The sequence below is a fragment of the Beta vulgaris genome, chromosome 4 (assembly GCF_026745355.1).
Source record: "Beta vulgaris subsp. vulgaris cultivar EL10 chromosome 4, EL10.2, whole genome shotgun sequence".
NCBI classification, from domain to species: Eukaryota; Viridiplantae; Streptophyta; class Magnoliopsida; order Caryophyllales; family Amaranthaceae; genus Beta; species Beta vulgaris.
In genome coordinates this window covers 36873516-36891974 of record NC_079205.1, presented here as the reverse complement: position 1 = coordinate 36891974, position 18459 = coordinate 36873516, and the positions used below count along the sequence as shown (strand labels likewise).

Below are 18459 nucleotides of genomic sequence, written 5' to 3'. Positions count from 1 at the left end.
AAGACATGGAGGTGAAGGAAGAGGGAGCTCTACGTGCAGTTGTTGCTTTGGATTTTTTTATTTTTACAATTTTTTTAAAATTGTTTAAAGAACCAATTACTATAGAACACGCGTCCCATTTACCTATTCTTTAGGTTATCAAACGGTCCTAACTTGTTTAAAACAGTATGTTACCAAAGTTAGACTTATTCAGGAATAATCAAAAGATTGACTTATTTTTAGCAGACGACCTAAAGGTTGACTTATTTGTGACAATTTTTCCTAAAAAAAGGAAAGGCTAAAAAGTTTAAAGATAACAAATTCATTTAAAAATATCAAAATCTTTCACAAAAGGAAAAATTGCCAAAATAAATTATCAGCAATATACTTTTACAACATTATAGTCATGTAAAAAAAATGATCAATTTAATGGGTTTATGTAATTTCAATTTGTGTAAGTCAATTACATAGAGGATAATAAGGTTAGATCAAGAACTTAATTAACTTATTTTTGCTAAAAATATCTTTTAACAAGTTGGACAAAACATAGTTGTAACGCCCCGACTTTCATACATCCTTATTAAGCTAACTAATCAAGATTAGCAGCGAAAAACCTTAACTTAGTCGGCGCGTTACCGCCGTACCTTCCACTAAGGGAAAATACAAGGCAACATTTAACATTAACTTACGTGGATATTACTTTGATTTGCCACTCCTTATTGAAATACGTAAAAATAGATTTATATCCTCTAGAAATTTCGGCAGAGTCTCCTTTGTAATTGGACAACCCAAAATGGGAAAGATGCTTGAGAAACCTGTTACAAATAAAATATTCCCAAATCCTTAACTCAACGCTTCCACGGACTACAACTAAAGTGAATCAGGAGCAATATTCTCATGCAGCACTAGAAATAAAACTAACTCATTAACTATTATCTAATACAAAGTGGAACGTCCTCGCCTCAAAAGAAACATAAAACCAACATAGTCGAACTCTTAGCATGTGACTGCTTCTATACCTTAGAAGAGGTGCTCCATAATTCCAACCTGAAACCATTGTAACACTGCCACCCACCAAGTGACAGGCCACAGTAGTGACAAAACAAAACATTTGGCGCATATTAGTACAACGCTGAGTACTAACCCATAAAACATTCTTAACACATGTTTTGGTGTCTATAACTCCCACATAATCATCATCATGTTCACATCGTTCATAACCATATTACAACCACATGGCAACATTAACATTGATGCACAACTTAATATATCTTTATTCTTTCATTCATTCATCTTTTAATTGTTACAACTTCTACACTATAACCAAGCTTAGCATGGAAGAGTCACATAACTATCCTTAATCCTTTCTATAAGTATTTAGTTCGTTTAATTATGATACTTTCATATATCGACTCCTTATCAGGAATTTAAGATAACATGATAATGTTCTACAACTTTATTGCTTTGATGTTTTACAAGCAACTCATAACAACACATATAACTTAGGGCCTGTTCTCCCCAGCTTATTTTCAGTTCAGTTCAGTTCGGTTCAGTTCGGTTCAGTTCAGTTCAGTTCAGTTCAGTTCAGTTCAGTTCAATTCAGTTTAGTTCAGTTCAGTTCAGTTCAATTCAGATCAGTTCAGTTCAGTTCAGACCATTTCAGTTCAGTTCAGTTCAGCTCTTGACAATACTTTTACTCTCACATATCACTATTCATTTCAGTTCAGTTCAGTTCAGTTCAATTCAGTTCAATTCAGATCAGTTCAGTTCAGATCAGTTCAGTTCAATTCAGTTCAATTCAGTTCAGTTCAGTTCAGTTCAGTTCAGTTCAGTTCAATTCAGTTCAGTTCAGTTCAGTTCAGTTCAGTTCAGTTCAGTTCAGCTGTTTTATGCCGAAGAGAACAGGCCCTTACTATAATCAATACCGTACCTCATATTGTAGCTTAATTAATGGCCACATTTTATATAACAGGCGAGAGCATGTGTTTAACATAAAGAAGGGTATCATAAACCATACATTGCATTGGTGATTGTTCGGAAATACTATCAAAAAACGTCATCGTTGAATAGTCTGCTGACAAGGAACATTTGCATGATCATAGTTCATTGGCAAGTACAAGTTTTGGACATAACATTAACTTTATCATATGACCATTTTGGTCCGTGTACATTCGTATATCGTAACATAATTCCTCCACCTGTAACTTACCCATTTGCCAGTTCAGCTCATAATGCCAAGCCAGCAGAACCATCCACCTTTACAAACTTGCACATATTCATATTTCTGAAGAACACCCATAAATCATGATAACCAGGTTTCACGAGTCATAACATCATCGTTCCTAGTATATCTCATCATGCCCCATAAACATTGTAAAACATAATCAGGTCATATAATCATATCATGTAATCAGTATCATATACTCGTATTCATGCGTATGGGCACATATAAAACATCACATATATCATATCATATCATATCATAAGTTTTATCCTTATCTTTCCATCTTACTTATCTACATTGGTAACTTGGCAAGTATCACAAATAGTAACTCGGCGAGTATCACATATAGTAACTCGACTTGTATCACATATAGGGACGTCTCCCCAAACACATAGATGACACTTTCGGTGTCCAAATATTATCGACCAAATCATAGGTGACACTTTCGATGCCCACATACTTGCCAAGAACCATCTTCCACTTTACTTTATCATGTTTCGTTACTTTTACATATCCATATTACATGACATCATTGTAATCATAATCATGAAACATCGTTAACATCATAGCATTATCATACTCATATTTTCATAAACATCAAAGTCATTTCATTTCTTCGAAAATCATCATATTCATAAAACCTTTCACATTCCACAATCCACACATCAACATCATAGTGCGAAATACCATAATTACTCATCATAATCATACTCATAATCATAATTATGAAAAGTAATCACAATCGTATTTTCATAACATTATGATCATCATACCACATAGCCTAAAATCATTTTATAAACATCATTTACATAGCAACTATTTCATATTAGAGTCATACTTCCTATACTTTCAGTTCGTTTCAAAGTGATCTTAACATATACTTTTGCATAATTCGAAAATGTGTAAGGATATCTTATAATTTTAAATACTTTCTAGCATACATAGCACATATGTCATCATACTTTCATATCATTTCGAAAACCATAAGCATACATTGGCACAATCGGAATTCCATGAGCACAAGTCATAGTAACATTGCATATTCCAAGATCCATTGCAAATAGAAGTCATACTATCTCCAATATCATCGTTAACAATGACCTTAACAAACTTATAATCCCTAATTAGAATTCTTATCTTATATTATGTATGACATATTCCCACAATTCAATAAACTACCACCGGCAACAATATCAAATAGCTTTCATAAATAGCATAATCAAAACCAAGAACATAACGTCATTAATATATTGATCCGTTTATAAGGTATGCCATTTTCTAACAACATTAAGATCAAGAAAGATATATTGCCTCTCACGAGCACATCACATTTCAATTCCTTAATTATTTGTTGTTAAAATGCCATCAACATTGATTGATGAAAATTATCTAACATAAACCATTTATAACCATTTCCTATACTAAAAATATTTAGTATAACATAACTTAATCATAAGAATAAAGTAACCCAATTAAAAGAATTACATTAAGTATCTTAATTAAAACTAATTAAATCAATTTAGTCTTTCATTAGCCCAACAAGCCAAAGGATAAAACGAGTTAGGTAGTTCAATTAGGCAAATTAGTTTTAGTTAAACTCTAAAGCCCAAAAATTAACTAAGTGGCTCAATTAACATTATAAAAAAAATTAGATTTGAGCCCAAAAAGTATACATGCAACAATTGAATAGAGTTGGTTTACCTAACGTAAATCAGATTTTAGGCCCAACTTAGATTAATTAACAAAAGGTAGTAATTGGGATTGCATTATAAAACTTGAAACCAGATTCTTAGAGGGAAAACAACAACAAAAGGTGTAGTACCTTTGCTCACTTGGAGCAGGGACGAACAAGGCAGGGCAGGACGTCGGCAAACTCTGGCGAGCAGCGCATGCGGCGGAAAGAGTTGACATCACGAAAGGTCTGCATCGGTCCTCGAAACTCCTGCAGCGGCGGAAAGCACGAGCAGTAGCAGCGCGTAGAGGAGTGAGCGAAGGGAAGAGGAGAGAGAGAGAGAGCAGCGACGGCTGCAGGTGCGACGTGGGTCGCCGCAGCTCCGGTGAGGGCTGACGTGATTTCACCGGTGAAAGGGTGGTGGTGCGCAGAAGGTGCACCGCACATTGGTGGTGACTCGGTGTTGCCGAGAAGAGGAGTGAGAGAAGAAGAGATTTTGTGATATTTTTGTGGTTTGAATTTCTGATTTTAAAGCTTGGTTCCTCTGTGTACTTTATAGGCAGATTTCTGGAGACAAGAAATGAAAGTGGTAGAGGATGAGTGGTGCTTCACCATAGGGGAGGTTGGAGTAGGGAACAAAGAGAGGAGTAGGGAGAGGTGGTGGTCGGTTGACCACGGTTCTCCTTAGGGGGTTTCCTCCTATTTTTTTCTATTTTTTTGTTTTAATTTCTCTTGTCAACTTTGCTACTTTCAAATGTTTTAGCTTTGTATTTTATCTAACTATTAAATTCATGACTATATTGTAAATAAAATCATTTATCATAATAAATATACTTTTTGTAATACTACGGTAAATATGTTTACTTTAGAAAATAATCTTAACCATAATCGTTTTAAAGAAAATTAGAACGTAATTACGCTAATAAACATAATTAGTAATTAATAATTCGAGTTTAAGGTTCGGGGTATTACAATAGTCTTTATTGAAAAAACTATCAACTGAAACTATTATAATGAACTGTCGATGCATGTATTGCGTGCATAAAACTAGCTACTCCACATTACGAAATATCACAATGAAAAAATTATCTTTGCACGCATCGCGTGCTTAAAAAGCTAGTAGAAAAAATATCCAACTTTTCACCATCCTATGATAGAAAGTTTTCAAATTTAAATTGTTACATGTAATTTGAAATTACAATTTCATTTAAATTACGAAAACATAATTTTTGTATAAAGTTTGAGACTATTGAGACTATGTACAAAAAATTTTAATCTTGCTAAAACTTGTACATTATGAAAAATTTGATGTCACGCCCCAAAAATTAATAACCGCATTTAAACACATAAACTTATAATTGGTAGCGTAAACTAAAAAAATTAAACCTGTGGGTTATGGGCCCACAAATATAATAATTGGCTTAAATAGTCTTAGAGAATATAATTCTTAAAACTCACCAATATTAGCCATAATAATAATATAATCTTCCTAGCTCATAAGATATAAAATACAGACAACAGCATCGATACACGAGATCCATCCTAAACTCTCTCTCTTGCAGTGCTTCTAGCTTGAGCTTACGAACCCTTACTATTAGTGCCATACTAGATTCTTTAACACTCATTAGCAAAAATCCGTTTTACCAACGATCTTTCAACTGTCTGACCATACCTAAAACATAAAAGCAAAACGTTATGAGCCGAGGCTCAGTAACAAACTACCCCAACAACGTAAATTCATTTCAACTCATTTTATTTGCAAACAGGGAGAAAGAATAATTCAAACATTTGTCAAAATAACATTTATTCAACTTCACCTTTATAATCCATTGATCCTTTTATACATTTTTACTCTGGTTGCTGCAAAATCAGTCAGCTCTGGGACGTCTCCCAGCCATGTGTATGCACCACTGTGCAAGAACCTGTGTCCCGGGCATTACCCTACACCAGTAACGGGCTTGTGCCCTAATAACAGTAACGCGTCAGTGCCCCAGTAAACAGCTCGGTACGTATACGACCGCCAATCAGCTCAGCAAACCAGTTCTTTCACTTTACGTTATCATGTTTCAAAATATTTATTATTCATAGGTGATAATCATCAATCTTTCATCTCAGCTCTACCTTAATGATTTAGGTAGCAAAAATCATTTCATATCATCTTTTCATAAACCATAGCTCATGATAATCCATCCAGTTCATAAAACTCATAAAATGTACTTACAAATAAATCATAGTAATCATCCCGCAACTCAAGAATAAACATTTTGATAAACTTTCACTAAATCACATTGTTCTCATGTTCATAAAAACATTTAAAGGGAATTGCGGGTACTAGCAGTAGGTGTTACCTTGATTGCAGAGTAATAATAATAATCCTCTTCTTATGTCCTGGATATCGTCCTTACTGAGCTCCGAGGAACGAGTTCTTTTTAAGTTTCAAAACGAGTATTTTTATAAGTTAGAAATTAATAGAACATTAATATAAGTGTTCTTTAAGTATGATTCTAGTTTATACTATTGTTTATATAAGTTATAAAGTCTAACTTATTTTACGATTACATAATATGTTATGTTATAATAGTTTATCCACAACCTTTACACTATTCTATGTAATCGATAAATATTACTTAGAAATCAAATTAAAAGCATTATCCATAATTTAGTCATATTACATGTTATAAAGCTAGAATTTAAGAGTTGTACTCATACAAGTGAGTTATTATTAAAATATAAGTGTTAGACTTTTAAACTAAATTAAGAATATATATACTAGACTGTTGTAACTTAATATTTGGGGTTTGAAGCATATGTTTATCATAAACTAACTATAGCTATGTTTGTAAACATAGATAACTATAATTTATTAATGACTTAACTTTGTTATAAGCTTCCACTACTCTTACATTATTTAACAACAAGGGTTTAGTGAATTTAGTATACAAAGTCACATTTTTTAAAAAAAAAAACAAAGCAGTAAACTCACCCCAAGAAAACACACACACACGCAGGAGAGAAACGTGGCTCGGCGTCGCAGCAAGAGGAATGGAGCTCCGGCAGAAATCCGGCGAGGCTCGGTTGTCGACGACGAGCAGCGCGGACCCACGGCGGCGATTTTCAGTGCAGTACGCGCGTGTACTAGGCACAATAGTAGCGAATAATGGGTGGAGAAAGGAGGAGAGAGAATGGGCGTGCAAGGGTTCGAAGGCGACGACGGAGTGCGCGAGACGGGAGAGGGGACTGGGGCGGTTGGTCGGCGGCGGCTATGCCTGCTCGACGGCAGCATAAAGGCAGATTGATGATGGGTGGTGGTACCGTTGTGGTTGAAGTGGTGGCCGAAACAGAAGAATAGAGGAGTTGAAAGATTTGAAAAACTTTTGTTCCAAATTCTTTTAGTTGATGTAAATTTCTGAATTATTGTTGTTGATTTTGTGATGTCAAAAACACAATCATTCTTCCCTATTTATAGAGAAATCTCCATCTCAGTAGATGAATTTCAGAATTTTAAATTACCAAAACCATTCAAGAAACAAGTGGCTAAATTCAGGGGTTTTGAGAAAACCAGTGGATTAAGGGTGGTTGAGAGAGTGAAAACTCAATTAAGTTTACTGAGATGGTTTTTGACTTTGTTTAGAAATCTCCATTCTTGTCCTTCCACGTATGGAGGAGGAAGAAGATGGAGTTATTGCTTTTCTTTTAATTTTTGTTTTATTTTCTGATTTTGGGAGAGATAAATACTAGGCCTTTTTGTTTTGTTTGGGCTTCAAAGGATTTGGTCATTGGGCATTGGGTCCATCAGAATTTTTGCTAACCTTAAGTCTTACATCATTTACAAGATTGATGCTAAGACTTAGGATTTTAATTTATGAACTTTGTTATCCTAAAATTATTAAACAACATATCTTAGAAATTAACTTAGAAATTTTTATTTACTAAAATTAGTTCACTATTAGTTTAATCATTAAGATTAGTTATTAATTAATTAAAAGTAAAACTTGGGGTATTACATCCTTCCCCTCTTAGAAAAAGTTTCGTCCTCGAAACTGGAGCTCAGTTAGAACCTAAATCATTGATAATAAACATACATATAAAAATTCATTCCATATGATATATGCGTAATAAGCAATGTCATAAATCGTTTCATCAAATAAACATTCAGATCATGCAGTATCATATAACTTTCAATTAGAGCATTCATTACAAAAAAATCATATCACCCTAAGAGAAAAGTTAGGGGTATTTCGTTCTCATTTGTTCCTCTACTTCCCACATAGCCTCAGAGGTCAAGTGGTTAGCCTATAGAACTTCACCATTTGGATCACCCTACTTCTCAGTTGTTTTTCCTTACGATCAAGTATTTCAATTGGTTTCTCCTCATAGGTCAAGTCGTTTATAGTTGCAAAGGTTCATGTCTGATTATATGGCTCGCATCTAGGACTTATTTTCGCAACATCGCACATGAAATACATTATGGCCTGTCTAAGTCAATCCGTAATGCTAATTCGTTCATACTATCATAGGTTACGCTAATAACATCACAACATACCTTTAACTTTTATCTCGAGGCTAATTAACAATACACATGTTAATACGCTGGTATTAATACCTTAAAAAATATCTCATATAACAGGAACTTTTGCGAAACTCAATCCACTCAGTTCATATCATTTTCAGGTTTGCACACGAGATTATAGAACCCCATGGTAAGCATTACAAACTTAAACCAAATCATCATGCCTTTTGTAATACATACGACTTATGTTATTCTTCCAACTGTTTCGCGTATGAAAAGTCAACTATCAACATTGACAGATCTCTTACTCATAAGTTTCATTTTATTTAGCTATTTAGGAACACCTTACTATTGATGAGCTGATAAATAGACCGTTTCCCACAAATGATATGGTAAAACTTCCTTCTGACCATCGTATTACAAAACATCTATCAATGATGCATCATATAAGATAAAGCTTAAGTTCTTGTACCAACTTTTCCACTGTGTTATTATTAACTTCTTCGTCAATGAAGTCTACACAACTCAATAATTACATAACCCCAAAATAATGTCACAATGCACATTGAATTCCCAAAACTTTATTTGCATAACCTCTAGTATCATACAACGGTCCACCAATTCTACTTAGAAAACCTTAGCCCAAATTTCCATTTATTACTAAACTTGTTATTAGTTATAATCTCTTTTCCTACACTAGTCATGAATTTTTAATGAGCTCCACATTCTTTGAGTATATCATATCACAATTTCATTCATCAGAATCTCACTGCCAACGACGGAGCCCTTTGCTCAAACTTAACCTACATATCTTGTACTATTTCCAGAAATACACACATCATTACATAACCAAGTCGTTTATTTGACATATTATTTTCATTGTATTTCGGAAAAGTCATCTACTAACATATACTCTCTTCCACAAGTTATGTTTTAGGAAGATCTTAACATGAAGCTGCCAAAGAAATTGCCCTCTGCGAAAGACATAGGTATATTTCCTTTGACCTCTATATTTCAAAATTTTGTATTAAATCTGGAGTGAGTTCATACACTATATAAGGAGGAGATTAAATTTTACACCGTCTTTTTCAATGTGGTATAATTATTTTCTCCCTCGATTGAGTCTCCAGACCTCATTAATCACATAATCCAAATTAATAATATACCACAAAATTATGTCTTTATAATACACCATTTCATACTTCATCCACCAACCCAACAGAAACTTTAACTCAAAATTTTCCTGTAGTAGCTTGTTTTCTTTTTCTCTCAGTCACCAATCTTAACCGTTTCTTGTCTATATACATCATTGCATAACACATTAGTCAAAATTTATCCTTATCCCTTCAATAATAATCACACTAAAAACCTCTCAATCTCGATTTCCCATATATTCTTCATTGAGTTGCTTCCTCAAATTGATGCCATCATAATGTATTCCTGAATCACTTCTTTATCTAGTATCTTATTCTTAATTGTGCAATAATCTAATTACGTAATCACAAACCCACTTGTCAACGACATTTTGTACTTACTTTCTATCATGGTAATTTAAGCACTTTCTATCACACATTCCAAGATTATCTCAATAACCATAATGATGAGGTAATTTGTAACATCATGATTGATGATCTACTATTCAAGCACTAACATCTTGTCTGATATCCTCAAAATAGGTTTATCCCAATAATGCTTGTTTATAACTTCTTCAAGTAAAACATCCTTATACCATACTTATCCTTAAAGTACGACTTTCATGCTTCACCCATCAATTTGAAACATAGTTAGTTCTAATCTAAATGCTTAACAATAATCATCCAACATCATAATGTAATCCAAAATTTGAACTCAAATTTATTTGCAGAAGTAATCTGCGTTTATCTTCTAATCCCTCAAAGAAAAATCTTAAACCACTTTATTTCTAAGTTATAAAACCCCAAAATTTTTCGAAAACCTCCGTATAATAAAGTCACTCCTAAGATTACTATAGGGATAATACCATTAGCCTTAAGTTTGTGGGAAGTATTAAGTATCAAACATTGTCTATGATCTATAAAACAATATCATCTAGCCAATTATTCACTAATACTTCCAAATTTCCATTTCTTACTTGTATGTCCCTAATATCAGCCAATAATTATCATCATAACCCCAAAGTTAATCACTTATTTTTCCACAATGTAACATATTTTTAACCAAGTCCTTAATTATCAAGCGTTCAAGTTCCTAATTACCTAATACTCTATCAATCCCAAATGGTTTTGTTCATCACAACATTTTCTTTTATATATCCATTACATTATCTCAATAATCACATCAACATTGTCACGGAATAGAAGTTTAAAACACAAAAAATCCATGTCTTAGTAAAATATTTAAGGTTTCTAGCACTTAATTCCCCAAATTACTTTTTCCCATGGCTTCTAAATGATGACTCCCGAATTGTACCCATGTGGCTATCACATTTTCCAGTAGCACATTTCTATTCCTCAATCTAACTTCTTATGTTAATGCTTCTTTCACTAGTCATAGTTTCGTTCTTCAATCTATAACATCGAATATAGGTTTGTATCACAAAATGACGTACTTCGACCTTTTTAAAGTTCAAATCTCATGTCAGGTTGAACTTCCTAACTTCTCAAGTAGAAATCCTAATTCCCACTATATTTTTCGAATCCCAACATCACCGTGTGCATGTAATTCAACCCAAATTATCATATAATATCATATTACTCCAAGAATTAATGCCCATAATATGCCATAACACTGACCTTGAAAGAATCCTTAATCGAATTCTTTTAGACGACTGACGCCTTTTTATCACCCAGAAGTATTGTAACCACCAAATTACATATTCTTTAACTTGATCTCCAAATATAGTCACTCATGCCTCAAAATATTATTCATAATTCATAAGTCCCTAATGCCTTTAGTTATTAATCCACGAATCACTCAACATCTAATTTTTCATATCTAGGCAAGGACCTTATAATCTCCATTCAATGTTTCATATCTTGGACTAGTGCCCCAAAAATTAAGCTCGTTTCAATCTCCAAATATTTCCTCAAAAGGTCAAACTTCTAATTTTAAACTCAAGTGACCCAAATAGTCATAATCACACCCAATTTCTCAGCGTCTAATTCCCCAAAAGTGTTCATACCCAGGAGATGCTACGCACTTCCGGCCGAGTTTCGGCTCTGATACCATTCTGTCACCCCCCGAAAATTAATAACCGCATTTAAACACATAAACTTATAATTGGTAGCGTAAACTAAAAAATTAAACCTGTGGGTTATGGGCCCACAAATATAATAATTGCTTAAATAGTCTTAGATAATATAATTCTTAAAACTCACCAACATTAGCCATAATAATAATATAATCTTCCTAGCCCATAAGATATAAAATACAGACAACAGCATCGATACACGAGATCCATCCTGAACTCTCTCTCTTGCAGTGCTTCTAGCTTGAGCTTACGAACCCTTACTATTAGTGCCATACTAGATTCTTTAACACTCATTAGCAAAAATCCGTTTTACCAACGATCTTTCAACTGTCTGACCATACCTAAAACATAAAAGCAAAACGTTATGAGCCGAGGCTCAGTAACAAACTACCCCAGCAACGTAAATTCATTTCAACTCATTTTATTTGCAAACAGGGAGAAAGAATAATTCAAACATTTGTCAAAATAACATTTATTCAACTTCACCTTTATAATCCATTGATCCTTTTATACATTTTTACTCTGGTTGCTGCAAAATCAGTCAGCTCTGGGACGTCCCCCAGCCATGTGTATGCACCACTGTGCAAGAACCTGTGTCCCGGGCATTACCCTACACCAGTAATGGGCTAGTGCCCTAATAACAGTAACGTGCCAGTGCCCTTGTAAACAGCTCGGTACGTATACGACAGCCAATCAGCTCAGCAAACCAGTTCTTTCACTTTACGTTATCATGTTCCGTAATTTTTATTATTCATAGGTGATAATCATCAATCTTTCATCTCAGCTCTACCTTAATGATTTAGGTAGCAAAAATCATTTCATATCATCTTTTCATAAACCATAGCTCATGATAATCCATCCAGTTCATAAAACTCATAAAATGTACTTACAAATAAATCATAGTAATCATCCCGCAACTCAAGAATAAACATTTTGATAAACTTTCACTAAATCACATTGTTCTCATGTTCATAAAAACATTTAAAGGGAATTGCGGGTACTAGCAGTAGGTGTTACCTTGATTGCAGAGTAATAATAATAATCCTCTTCTTATGTCCTGGATATCGTCCTTACTGAGCTCCGAGGAACGAGTTCTTTTTAAGTTTCAAAACGAGTATTTTTATAAGTTAGAAACTAATAGAACATTAATATAAGTGTTCTTTAAGTATGATTCTAGTTTATACTATTGTTTCTATAAGTTATAAAGTCTAACTTATTTTACGATTACATAATATGTTGATGTTATAATAGTTTATCCACAACCTTTACACTTATCTCATGATAATCGATAAATATTACTTAGAAATCAAATTAAAAGCATTATCCATAATTTAGTCATATTATCATGTTATAAAAGCTTAGAATTTAAGAGTTGTACTCATACAAGTGAGTTAGTTATTAAAATTATAAGTGTTATGACTTTTAAACTAAATTAAGAATATATATACTAGACATGTTGTAACTTAAATATTTTGGGGTTTGACAGCATATGTTTTATCATAAACTAACTATAGCTAGTGTTTGCTAAACATAGATAACTATAATTTATTAATGACTTAACTTTGTTATAAGCTTCCACTACTCTTACATTATTTAACAACAAGGGTTTAGTGAATTTAGTATACAAAGTCACATTTTTTTTTTAAAAAACAAAGTAGTAAACTCACCCCAAGAAAACACACACACACGCAGGAGAGAAACGTGGCTCGGCGTCGCAGCAAGAGGAATGGAGCTCCGGCAGAAATCCGGCGAGGCTCGGTTGTCGACGACGAGCAGCGCGGACCCACGGCGGCGATCTTCGGTGCAGTACGCGCGTTTCCTAGCCGCAATAGCATCGAATAATGGGCGGAGAAAGGAGGAGAGAGAATAGGCGTGCAGGGGTTCGAAGGCGACGACGGAGTGCGCGAGAGAGGAGAGGGGACTGGGGCGGTTGGTCGGCGGCGGCTATGCCTGCTCGACGGCAGCAGAAAGGCAAATTGATGATGGGTGGTGGTACCGTGGTGGTTGAAGTTGTGGCCGAAACAGAAGAACAGAGGAGTTGAAAGATTTGAAAAACTTTTGTTCCAAATTCTTTTAGTTGATGTAAATTTCTGAATTATTGTTGTTGATTTTGTGATGTCAAAAACACAATTCATTCTTCCCTATTTATAGAGAAATCTCCATCTCAGTAGATGAATTTCGGAATTTTAAATTACTAAAACCATTCAAGAAAACAAGTGGCTAAATTCAGGGGTTTTGAGAAAACCAGTGGATTAAGGATGGTTGAGAGAGTGAAAACTTAATTAAGTTTATTGAGTTGGTTTTTGACTTTGTTTAGAAATCTCCATTCTTGTCCTTCCACGTATGGAGGAGGAAGAAGATGGAGTTATTGCTTTTCTTTTAATTTTTGTTTTATTTTCTGATTTTGGGAGAGAATAATACTAGGCCTTTTTGTTTTGTTTGGGATTCAAAGGATTTGGTCATTGGGCATTGGGTCCATCAGAATTTTTGCTAACCTTAAGTCTTACATCATTTACAAGATTGATGCTAAGACTTAGGATTTTAATTTATGAACTTTGTTATCCTAAAATTATTAAACAACATATCTTAGAAATTAACTTAGAAATTTTTATTTACTAAAATTAGTTCACTATTAGTTTAATCATTAAGATTAGTTATTAATTAATTAAAAGTAAAACTTGGGGTATTACATCCTTCCCCTCTTAGAAAAAGTTTCGTCCTCTGAGCACAAGGTCCACTGAAAGGGTCGTCCACTAGGGAATAACAGACTGATGAGCCGGATGAATCATCTGAATTTCAGATTAAAAGTTGGGTCTGTCTTTTAAGAAGTTTGATTTCTTTTTTAAGTCAATTTCAGACTCTTGAATTTATGGCTTCTATGTTTCCTTTTCTTTTCGTGGAGTAAGAGGATTTGGAATATCTTTGATTGCTTCTATAAGTTAATTATCTGCAACCATTTGGTATCGGACTGTCTATAATGAGCAAAATTTGTCAACGACAAATTTTTCCCACCATTTGATCTTGATTCTCGTACCAAAGACATGGAGAGTGGTGTTGGTGTAATATCCCAAATTTTTATAACTATTTTATAGAATTTATTTTGTTATAATAAGATTTTATAAATATAAAATTCTGAAAAAATAAAGTAAAATCACAATAAATCAGATTTTTTTTTATGAAACTGTTTTATTTATTAAATCAGATTTTTATGTTTTAAAAAAAAAAAATTTTGAAATCAGAATTTTTTTAAATCAGATTTTTTTCGTTCAAAAAGAAAGAGAGAAAAGAAAATTCTGAATTTTTTTTTAAATACATATCTTTTAGTGAAAACCCTAGATTTACATACATATATATATGCCCCAAACACCCAAAGATTCTCACGTAATTCACTTTCTTCATCTCTTTGGTAAGTTCCAAATTTCAGATTTAAAACCCACCATTGTTATTTTCGAAGGTTTTAAACAGAAAAATAATATAAAAATTTAAAACCCGACGTAACTCCGGCGACTTGACCGGAGTACGGCACCTGTCTTCTTCTTCTCTTTTCTTCTTTCTTCTGGTTCTTACGTGCCAAACACCAAAAAAAAAATGTTCAGCTTTTGGTTTTAAAAAGAAACAAAAACGGGGGGAAAAGCTATAATGGTGCAGCAAGTCACGTGGGTGTGACTTTGCTGTCACTCATTATAAAAAGTTGTACAATTTTTGGTTTCCTTTCAAAGCAAGGGTCACGTTTTTTTTCAAGTAAATTCTTTTTAAAAATTTTCTCCTTCCTTTGGTTTTCGGATTTTGGCTATTATTAATCTTGTAAAACTTTGGTTAATTATTTTCGGGATATTATATTAAGTGACTAACTTGAGGTGATATTATTTGTTGTAGACGGAAACTTCGTAGAAGGTGACTTTTAGTTGATATTGCTATATTTGGGACGCGTTTGAGGTAATTCACAATGTCCATCAACAACTAGAATCCCGTTAGGAATTGTATGTGCTATGTGTAATACATGTGATTATGTGATTCTATGTTTATATTAGATGTATATATGTGGCATAAATAGTATTTAGTATTTACTATGACTAAAATTATTATTATTATATTTATAGTACCTATTATTTCTACGTATAATACATATGTATCTACAAGTATTTTGTTATTACTTTTGGAATATAATGTACATATGCAATCACCATATTCAAGGAAATTATATTAACGTTGGTAATGTAACTTAATAGGTACAACTAGTGAGTTATTGATGTTTCGAACGATTCTATAAGTTGGTATGGTGACTTTATGAGGTTTTGATAATGGACGTATTGGTTACTATAAATTATGGATGTTGATTATTATTATTCTATAAAGTGGTCAAGTTGTGAAAATTATTTATTGAACTGAAGATGTTCCTGTTAATGTTAACGTGATGCTTGATGTGTCATAACTATTAAAAATATATTAATCACGTAAAGTGGAAATATTATTGAGGGAAATAGCCTGTGGACTTGGATCCTCCATAGGTGATGAACAATATTTGATTTTATTTTGTTACAACTCTTTATTGTCTTCCTCCTAATACTATTGGTGCGCATTGCGGATACCCATTAGATTAGTGAGGGGTGTGCACACTAGGGACGTTGTGCAAAACGATATTGGCCATTACTCTTAATTATCTGGGTGACGACCCATGTTGAAGTAGGTGGTTACTGGGATTAGTCCCGGCCTACTGACGTTCGATTCCCTTCTAATAATTAAAATTGTTGTGTATGACTCATATAAACTTGAATAATTGAAATGGTTAATCATATTATATACTTGTTTGTATTATGTTATACTTGTCTGTATTACCTTATATTTGTCTGTATTATGCTATAAAAATTATTTTTAAAATATTATTATTATTATTATTTTTACGGGATGGAGTTGTAATTACTTAGCTTTCGCTAATTTTTGTGTTTTGTTTTCCTTTGTTCTCTTCCTATTTATATTGTGCAGGTTGGTGAAAGGGGCTACGTTGCAGCAATGAGTGAATTTGTAGTTTTAAGTTCACCTAGTTTAATAATCATTACAGTACTGTCATTTGAGATTGTTTAGTTTTGGTATAAATTAGACAACTTAGTTTGGTTTATTTTGATACTTTGGTTTGTGAGTTAAATTTTTATTCGTAATAATTAGCTTTGCATTTATTTTTAACAATAGATGCGGCGGTAACACCCTAAAGGTTTGGTCAGATATCTTAATGAAAAGTGAATGTTTTACAAAGATTTAGAACCAAAGTTTTGGGGTGTTACAGTTGGGTACCAGTGAATAATGTTATAAGACCACGACATTATCCATGGAACGTCTAACTCTTTAAGATATAAGAGTTCTACGGAATATGGAGTGTTGGTTTGTACATGTGTGAAGAAGAATTCATAAGATTTTTGACTTCTATTATCCAGATTTGTTGAGAGCTTCCAAAATAGAGCCATCATTCATAAAATGGGAAATTCTTTGGACATTGAGTACACATATTGAAGAACCGTGAATGATTGAATCTTCTAAGTAAAAATGCTTGAAACCGTGTCATTTGATAGTCGATGTAATTGTATTCTTGTGGTTGAAAAGGGACCGAGAATTCTTCAGGAACATAAGCAAATACCCATTCCGTCTGTGGAATGATCTTCTTCATTTTGCATTTTGATTAAACTATAAAATTGCCTTTTCTGTATGCTCGATTTCAACTGATTTATTGTCAACAAGTATGAATTCATAGAACCTTTGGTTTAATAGGATGTTTAAGTGGGTATTGCCAATACATTGGAAAAAGATAATTAGTAAATTTGATAAGTTCAGGAATTTGAGGGGTTTCTCTAAAACGAGTAAGGAGTAAGTGTCCTTTATGAGGTTTAGTGATGTATTTGTGTATTTCAGAGTTTGAAGATTGAGAATTTTGAGTGTTTGATTTTGAGTTTAAATTTTGAGAAGGATATTTGACTGCTTGAGAATAGGGTAAAGGTGGAAAGTCGAAAAATGCAGCGAGTTTATCTGATGAAGATGTTTTTTCACTTGATTGGCGGAGCTTATGAAATCTAATAATATAATCTTCGGGTTTTGGATACCTTTTCCTTTATCAAAATCTTGAGTCATTTTGTTTCCTGTCATAATTGAATTTAATTATTATTACCTTTTCCTTGTAAAAATTCTCTAGTTAAAAAATCTTGAAGAGAATTATTTTCACCTTTTATGAGTTCTATTTGAAAATCAAAAACTGATAGTAAGCTTGTCATCTGACGAAGATTTTTTTTAAAACAATATTTTGAATATCTTTTTGTAATATTTCTTTTGTTGATTTGCAATCTATTCTTAGTAAAAAAAAAAGTGTTGTTGTAAAGATCATCTTGAAATTTTGAAAAAAAAGGACAGTAGATAAAATCTCTTTTTTAATAGTTGATTTTTTTTAGAACCTAACCATAGACCTGAGTGAAAATCCAACTATATGCTCATTTTTATTTTCAGGTAATTTTTGTTTAAGAATGCCCCCTTATCCCATGTCAGATGCATCTGTTTCTATTATCATGAATGTATTGAGATTTGGGAGACCTAAATATGGAAGAGACTTGACTTTTAACGCGCGTCTGTATTATATGTGTATGTTAAGGTGACCATGCTGGAGGATTTTTTCGTAATCTTTGGTAAAAGCATGAACAATATTTTCTTAAATTAGGGAAAAAAAATATAAAATATAATTAAGGCATACTAGAAATCTTTGTAATTGATTTTTATCTTTAATTTCAATTTGTCAGCAAATTCTATGGCTCTATTAATATATTTTATAGTATCTTGGAAAATATTATGTCCTGAAAACTGTATTTTAG

The 18459-nt window shown here is 33.0% G+C and overlaps 2 long non-coding RNA genes across 2 annotated transcripts; both read right to left on the bottom strand.

Moving 5' to 3' along the window:
- Positions 1-5255: 5255 nt before the first annotated feature.
- Positions 5256-8249, bottom strand: LOC130591260 (uncharacterized). Its single transcript, XR_008969035.1, has 2 exons — positions 6859-8249; positions 5256-6300 (listed from the first exon to the last, which is right to left on the bottom strand). It is a non-coding gene; the product is annotated as an uncharacterized LOC130591260 (long non-coding RNA).
- A 3415-nt stretch (positions 8250-11664) lies between these two features.
- LOC125496954 (uncharacterized) lies at positions 11665-14318 on the bottom strand. The gene is made up of 3 exons (XR_007273408.2): positions 13282-14318; positions 12632-12708; positions 11665-11955 (listed from the first exon to the last, which is right to left on the bottom strand). It is a non-coding gene; the product is annotated as an uncharacterized LOC125496954 (long non-coding RNA).
- Between the last annotated feature and the right edge of the window lie 4141 nt (positions 14319-18459).